A 7,898-nucleotide genomic window follows, 5' to 3' on the forward strand; every position below is an offset into this window, starting at 1 on the left:
GGATGAATGGACGGATGGACGGGCAGGCGGATGGAGGGACAGACAGACACACGGCTGGGTGGGCAGCTGGACAGAGAGCTGCACGGACGGACAGACGGGTGAAAACCCCGCGGGATGGACCTGGGCACGTTCAGCTCCTCGCTCTGCAGCCCTGGGGCATCCCCGCTGCAGCCATTCCCCCCAGACCCCCCGCTCCCCCCAGACCCCCCCATTCCCCTCCCAGACCCCTCCAGCCCCCCCAGGGCCCCCCATTCCCCCCCCCAGGCCCTCTCCAGCCCCCCCAAACCCCCCATTCCCCCCGCAGCCCCGAACCCCCCCGGGAGCGGGGCCGGACAAAGCCCGTGTGTTACCGGCTCTGCCGCCGGGCACCGGCAACCCCGGCCAAAAATAACCCCGCGCTGGGCCGGCGGCGGCTCCAGCCGAACCCCCCCCCCCCCCGCATGGAGCCAACCGGCCCCCCCAGATCCGCTCTGCACCCTCAAAACAGGTGACGGGCGACCCCCCCACCGCGTTATTTGTGGGGTGCGTGCGCCCCTCCTGCCTCAGTTTCCCCAGCTGGGAAAGGGGAGCGAAGCCCATTTGTTGCTGCGCTTGGGGGGGGGGTCGGGGGGGAGTTGGGGGGTGACATGGGGGGGTCCCACCCCCCCCCCACCCCCCCCTCCCCCAGGCAGGTGGTTCTGGGCCCTCGCGGCTCTGGCCGCGGTGCAGGGAGCGGGGCCAGGACCTTGGCTCCAGGCAGCGCTTTCCACTGGGAACGGGGCCGGGGTAAATAACACCCCCCCCGGACCCCCCCGCTTTTCGGGGGACGGCACCGGCACGGGAGGGGGGGCGGATGGTGTCGTCCTTCCCCCCCCACGATTGGGGGTGACCGGCACAACGGGGGGGGCACATTCCTCACCCCCCAAATCTCCCACCCCAGCGCTGGAGGCATCGAGCTGACCCAAAACCGGGGTTTTTAACTCAACCCTCGCCATAAAGCCCTGACCCCCCCATTAAAAAAATACCAATAAGCCTTTATTTTTTGTGTGCCCCCCCCGTATGAATTCTGTCCCCATTTTCCCGTTTCCCCCAGTTTCAGGCTCTGGAAAGACGATCAGAGGAGCGCGGGGAAGCATCCAAGTCAGCTCAGGAATTCGCCGTGGAGTGGAAGGAATGAGGTTTAACTCTGCCCGGCCCGGTGCCGCCGTCGCCGTGTCACCCGTGTCACCGTGTCACCCCTGTCACCGTGTCACCGTGTCACCCGTGTCACCCGTGTCACCGTGTCACCAGTGTCACCGTGTCACCGTGTCACCCCTGTCACCGTGTCACCGTGTCACCCGTGTCACCAGTGTCACCGTGTCACCAGTGTCATTGTGTCATCGTGTCACCGTGTCACCAGTGTCACCGTGTCACCCGTGTCACCCGTGTCACCAGTGTCACCGTGTCACCAGTGTCACCAGTGTCACTGTGTCACCCGTGTCACCGTGTCACCAGTGTCACCGTGTCACCAGTGTCATCGTGTCACCGTGTCACCGTGTCAACGTGTCACCAGTGTCACTGTGTCACCAGTGTCACCGTGTCACCCGTGTCACCAGTGTCACCAGTGTCACCGTGTCACCCGTGTCACCAGTGTCACCCGTGTCACCCGTGTCACCGTGTCACCGTGTCACCCGTGTCACCAGTGTCACCCGTGTCACCGTGTCACCAGTGTCACCGTGTCACCAGTGTCACCGTGTCACCGTGTCACCAATGTCACCGTGTCACCATGTCACCAGTGTCACCGTGTCACCAGTGTCACCGTGTCACCAGTGTCACCAGTGTCACCGTGTCACCCGTGTCACCGTGTCACCAGTGTCACCAGTGTCACCGTGTCACCAGTGTCACCGTGTCACCCGTGTCACCGTGTCACCAGTGTCACCAGTGTCACCGTGTCACTGTGTCACCATCATCCCGGCCTGGGTGCATCAGGTGGGGACGGTCCGGCCATGGTGCTGCTGCTCATGAGGGTTGGACCCACCTTGGGGGTTTGTCCCCACTGCAGGGGCTTTGTCCCCACCTTGGTGTCCCCACTATGGGGGGTTTGTCCCCACCTTGGTGTCCCCACCTTGGGGGTTTGTCGCCGCCTTGGGGGGTTTGTCCACACCTTGGTGTCCCCACTGCAGGGGGTTTGTCCCCACCTTGGTGTCCCCACCTTGGTTTCCCCACTGCAGGGGATTTGTCCCCACCTTGGGGGGTTTGTCCCCACTGCAGGGGGTTTGTCCCCACCATGGGGGTTTGTCCCCACCTTGGGGGGTTTGTCCCCGCCTTGGTGTCCCCACTGCAGGGGGTTTGTCCCCACCATGGGGGTTTGTCCCCGCCTTGGGGGGTTTGTCCCCGCCTTGGTGTCCCCACTGCAGGGGGTTTGTCCACACCATGGGGGGTTTGTCCCCAACATGGGGGGTTTGTCCCCAATATGAGGGTTTTGTCCCCACCATGGGGGGTTTGTCCCAACCTTGTTGGGATTTGTCCCCAACATGGGGGGGTTTGTCCCCACCGCAGGGGATTTGTCCCCGTTGTGGGGGGTTTGTCGCCAACATGGGGGATTTGTCCCCACCTTGGGGGGTTTGTCCCCAACATGGGGGATTTGTCCCCACCTTGGGGGGTTTGTCCCCAACATGGGGGTTTGTCCCCACTGCGGGGGTTTTGTCTCCACTGTGGGGGCTTTGTCCCCACCATGGGGGTTTGTCCCCACCTTGGTGTCCCCACCTTGGGGCGTTTGTCCCCACCATGGGGTTTGTCCCCACTTTGGTGCCACCAACCAGAAAACACAAACCAAACTAAACCCCAAAAAACCCCAAATCCCCCAGAAAAAACCCAAATACCTCCAATTTTCCTTTTAATTTTCAAACAAGAACTTGGGCCTCAAAACCACCCGGGGGACACAGGGAAATTCAGCTGCTGGGCCCCATTTGCCCCATTTCAGCTCCATTTCAGCTCCATTTGCCCCATTTCAGCTCCATTTTAGCTCCATTCTGCCCCGTTTTAGCTCCACTTTGCCCCATTTCAGCTCCATTTTGCCCCATTTCACCTCCATTTTAGCTCCATTTTGCCCCATTTTGACTCCATTTGCCCCATTTCAGCTCCATTTCAGCTCCATTTTGCCCCATTTCAGATCCATTTTGCCCCATTTTGACTCCCTTTTGCCCCATTTCAGCTCCATTTGCCCCATATTTTATGTCCATTTTTCCCCCATTTGCCCCATTTTTCCCCCATTTGCCCCATATTCCACCTCCATTTCACCCCATATTCCACCTCCATTTCGCCCCATTTCACCTCCATTTCACCCCATATTTCACCTCCATTTCACCCCATATTTCACCTCCATTTCACCCCATATTCCACCTCCATTTTACCCCATATTCCACCTCCATTTCACCCCATATTCCACCTCCATTTTACCCCATATTCCACCTCCATTTTACCCCATATTCCACCTCCATTTCACCCCATATTCCACCTCCATTTTACCCCATATTCCACCTCCATTTTACCCCATATTTCACCTCCATTTTGCCCCATTTCACCTCCATTTCACCCCATATTCCACCTCCATTTCACCCCATATTTCACCTCCATTTTACCCCATATTCCACCTCCATTTCGCCCCATATTCCACCTCCATTTCACCCCATATTCCACCTCCATTTTACCCCATATTCCACCTCCATTTCACCCCATATTTCACCTCCATTTCACCCCATATTCCACCTCCATTTCGCCCCATTTCCCCCCATTTTTGCAAGCGCTCCCACACCCCCTCAATCTCATAGAAACAGCCCCAAAACAGAGGGCCCACAGCGCTCCGTTTGCTCTCTGGGCCAGGCCAATACCCCCCCCGGCCATTTTTTCCTTAAAAAGCCCATTTTTCAGTGAAAAAGGAAAAAAAACCTATTAAAAACGGCACATTTCAGCACCGGCACCTCCCATTTACCTCAGGCCTCCCCCAAATATTTCCCCTGGCGGGCCGGGAAGGGGCGCAGAAAGGCCCTTTGTGCCCACAAAAACCTCCTTTTTTGGGTTATTTTAGTTGAAATTCCCTCCTCGCTTGGTGCTATTTCACATTTTTAATAGCGGGCGGGGGGGGCCTTGCCTTGCGCTGCTTGCGGGGGGGGGTCCCAATGACCCCATTTTAGGTGAATCTACCCCAAAAAGCTTCATTTTTGAGTGCGAACAGGGTGACCCCACAACTTTGAAGCTCAATGACCCCCCCAATCCAACCCCTTTCCCCCCAATTTCTCCCCAAGCTGCAAATCCCCCCCCCCTATTTCTTCCCCAGCTTCAAATCCACCCCAAAATCGATGCGGCTTCACCCCCAAAAAACCCATTTTGCCCAATTTTTGTGACGTTTGCCACACACAACCCCTTTGTGCACCACCCCCCCCACCAGGGGCTCGCACACCCCCCCATGGAAAGGGTTTTTTTGGGGGGGGGACGCCACATTTTTGTGAGATGATGTCAAATGGTTGGCCCCGGCCTAGGCCCCCCGAGCAGGCCTCTTCCTCCTCCTCCTCCTCCTCCTCGCGAAGTCGGGATGAAAAGGACTCTTTGGGAAGGTAGAACCGCACAAAGGGCCCCTTTGAGCCTCCTCGCCGGGGGGGGGACGCTTTTGAGGCCGATCATGGTGATTTTGGGTCGGTTTCTTTATTTGGTGACGGACGGGGGGGGGGAATCGCGGCCTTGTGCCCCACACCTGCGGCCTGGCGCGTTCTGCTGCGCCCCAAAAACGCGGCGTTTTACCCCAAATCCACCCCCAAAGTGCATCAACCCCCACCCACATGCTTGCAGGACCCCCCCCAAAATGTTTGTGGACACCCCCCCCCCAAATTTTTTATAGCGGTACCCCCAAAAAGAAGAGTTTAATTGACCCCCCCCCCCAGCACAATCCTCATGTGAAACGTCCCCATGGAAAAGCAGATTTGGGGGGGGAAAATGCAAAAATTGGGGTACAAAGAGCCCCCTCAACCCTTTGGGGATGGGGGGGGGTGGATTTTCCCACACCCCCCTAAAAAATATAATGAAAATATGAAAAAAATGAGGGCATGAAGGGGGGGGGGGGGGGGGGGTGGCCCGCTAATGAGACCCGCGATTATCCCTAATTAATGAGGTTGGAAAGCGGCCGGCGACGTTTGGGGGTTGTCGGGGGGGGGTTTGTCACGGGGGGGTCGGGGGGACAGAGAAAACCTGCGGGAACGGCCGCGGTTTTGGGGCGAAAATGCGCGGGTTTGGGAGAGGTGGTGCAAAAAAGTGGGGGGGCGGCCCTTCCAAAGGCCCAAAATCCACCCAGAATAGCCACCCAGGTCCCTAAATCCACCCGGAATAGCCACCCGAAATGCCCAAAATCCACCCGAAATAGCCACCCCGAATTCCAGGTTATTCACCTAAGTTATCCACCCGAAATCCCAAAATATCCACCTGAAATATCCACCCGAAATTCCAGATTATCCACCCAAAATATCCACCCGAAATTCCAAAATATCCACCCGAAATATCCACCCCAAATTCCAGATTATAGACCCAAAACATCCACCCAAAATCCCAAAATATCCACCCCAAATTCCAGATTATCCACCCAAAATCTGCACCCCAAATTCCAGGTTGTCCACCCCAAATTGTCCACGTTAAACCCCAAATCCTTCAGCCCGAATCATTCACCTAAAGCCCAAATTACCCACCTGAAACTCCAAATCGCCCACCCCCAATCCCAAATTATCCACCCCAAATCATTCACCCCAATCCCGAATTATCCACCCCAAATCATCCACCCCCAATCCCAAATCATTCACCCCCAATCCCGAATTATCCACCCCAAATCATTCACCCCCAATCCCAAATTATCCGCCCCCAATCCCGAGTTACCCACCCCAAATCATCCACCCCCAATCCCGAATTATCCACCCCCAATCCCGAGTTATCCACCCCAAATCATTCACCCCAAATCCCAAATTATTGACCCCAAATTCCAAGTTATCCACCCTGAATCATTCACCCCAAATTCCAACTTATTCACCCCAAATTATTCACCCCAAATCCCAAATTATTTCCCCCAAATTATTCATCCTGAATCCCGAATTATCCACCCCGGATTGTTCACCTCAAATCCCAAATTCTTTGCCCCAAATCCCAAACCATTTGCCCCAAATTCCAAGTTATTCACCCCAATCCCAAAATGCCCCCCCAGCACCCCCCAGCGCCCCCCCAGCGCCCCCCCAGCTCCCACCCAGCCCCCCCCAGAGCCCCCCCAAGCCCCCCCAGCTCCCCCCATTGCCCCCCCAAGCTCTCTCCAGCTCCTCCCCAGCACCCCCCCAGTGCCCCCCAGCGCTTCCCCAGCGCCCCCCATTGCCCCCCCAAGCTCTCCCCAGCTCCTCCCCAACGCCCCCCCAGAGCCCCCCCAGCGCCCCCCCCAAGCCCCCCCGGCGCCCCCCCAGCTCCTCCCCAGCGCCCCCCCCAGCGTCCCCCCCGCGTCCCGCAACCCCCCCCAGCGCCCCTCCACCGCCCCCCAGCGCCTCCCCTGCGCCCCCCCCAGCGCCCCCCAGCGCCTCCCCTGCGCCCCCCCCCGCGCCTCCCCTGCGCCCCCCCAGCGCCCCCCAGCGCCCCCCACCGCTCCGCCAGCGCTCCCCCAGCGCTCCTCCCAGCGCCTCCCCAGCGCCCCCGAGCGCCCCCCCAACTCCCCCCCAGCGCCCCCACAGTGCCCCCCAGCTCCTCCCCAGCGCCCCCTCAGCTCCTCCCCAGCCCCCCCCCAACCCCCCCCAGCGCACCCCCAGGGCCCCCCCAGCGCCTCCCCAACCCCCCCCTCGGCGCCCCCCCAGCTCCTCCCCAGCGCCCCCCATTGCCCCCCAAGCTCTCCCCAGCCCCTCCCCAGCACCCCCCCCCTTAGCTCCCCCCCAGCGTCCCCCATTGCCCCCCCAAGCTCTCCCCAGCTCCCCCCATTGCCCCCCCAAGCTCTCCCCAGCTCCCCCCATTGCCCCCCAAGCTCTCCCCACCTCCTCCCCAGTGCCCCCCCCCAGCGCTCCCCCCGGATCCCCCCAGAGCCCCCCCAGCCACCCCCACCCCCCCCGCGCCCCCCCAGCTCCTCCCCAGCGCCCCCCACTGCCCCCCCAGCTCCTCCCCAGCTCCCCCCATTGCCCCCCAAGCTCTCCCCACCTCCTCCCCAGCGCCCCCCCACCAGCGCCCCCCCCGGATCCCCCCAGAGCCCCCCCAGCCACCCCCAACCCCCCCCCAGCCCCTCCCCAGCACCACCCCCCCTCCAGCGCCCCCCCTTGGCGCCCCCCCCCTCACAAAGCGGCTCCTGTGTCCGCGGCCGCGATTCCCAACAAAACCCAAGAAAAACAAACAAATCCCAAAAACCCTACAGAAACACATCAACCCGGCCCCAAAAGCCGCGCTTTTTACCCGATTTTCCCTCTCCCAGCTCGAGGGTCCCGCGGTTTGAACGGAGACCGGGCTGGGCGGACGGGGGGGGCTCCGGGGGGGTTAATTAATTTCTATTAATTGTATGAAATATGATTTGGGGAAGCGGAAGGTGCAGCAGCGGGGGCGCCGGGTAATGAGGGATTAGCGGAGCGGGGGGGTCGTTAAGGGGAATCAGCGTCAGGAGTGATGTGGAGTGTGCGCCCCCCCCCCGCGCGGCTTTGGGGACACCGGGGGGGACACGCGGTGACGGCGAGAGGGACCGGCCCCCCCATTCTGTGGGGTTGGGGTGGGAGGGGAAGCTGAGGCAGAACTGGGTGCTCCGGGCCTGATCCAGCTGGGGTTTGGGGGTCTCGGGGATGGGGAGGGGGTCCCCAAGTCTCCCCCTGAAATGAACCCCCCCGTGGGGACAAGGGGGACGTTGGGATTGAACCCCCAGCGGGTCCCTGAATGGCAAGAATTGAACCCAAAGC

This window comes from Patagioenas fasciata, chromosome 28 (genome assembly GCF_037038585.1).
Source record: "Patagioenas fasciata isolate bPatFas1 chromosome 28, bPatFas1.hap1, whole genome shotgun sequence".
NCBI classification, from domain to species: domain Eukaryota; kingdom Metazoa; phylum Chordata; class Aves; order Columbiformes; family Columbidae; genus Patagioenas; species Patagioenas fasciata.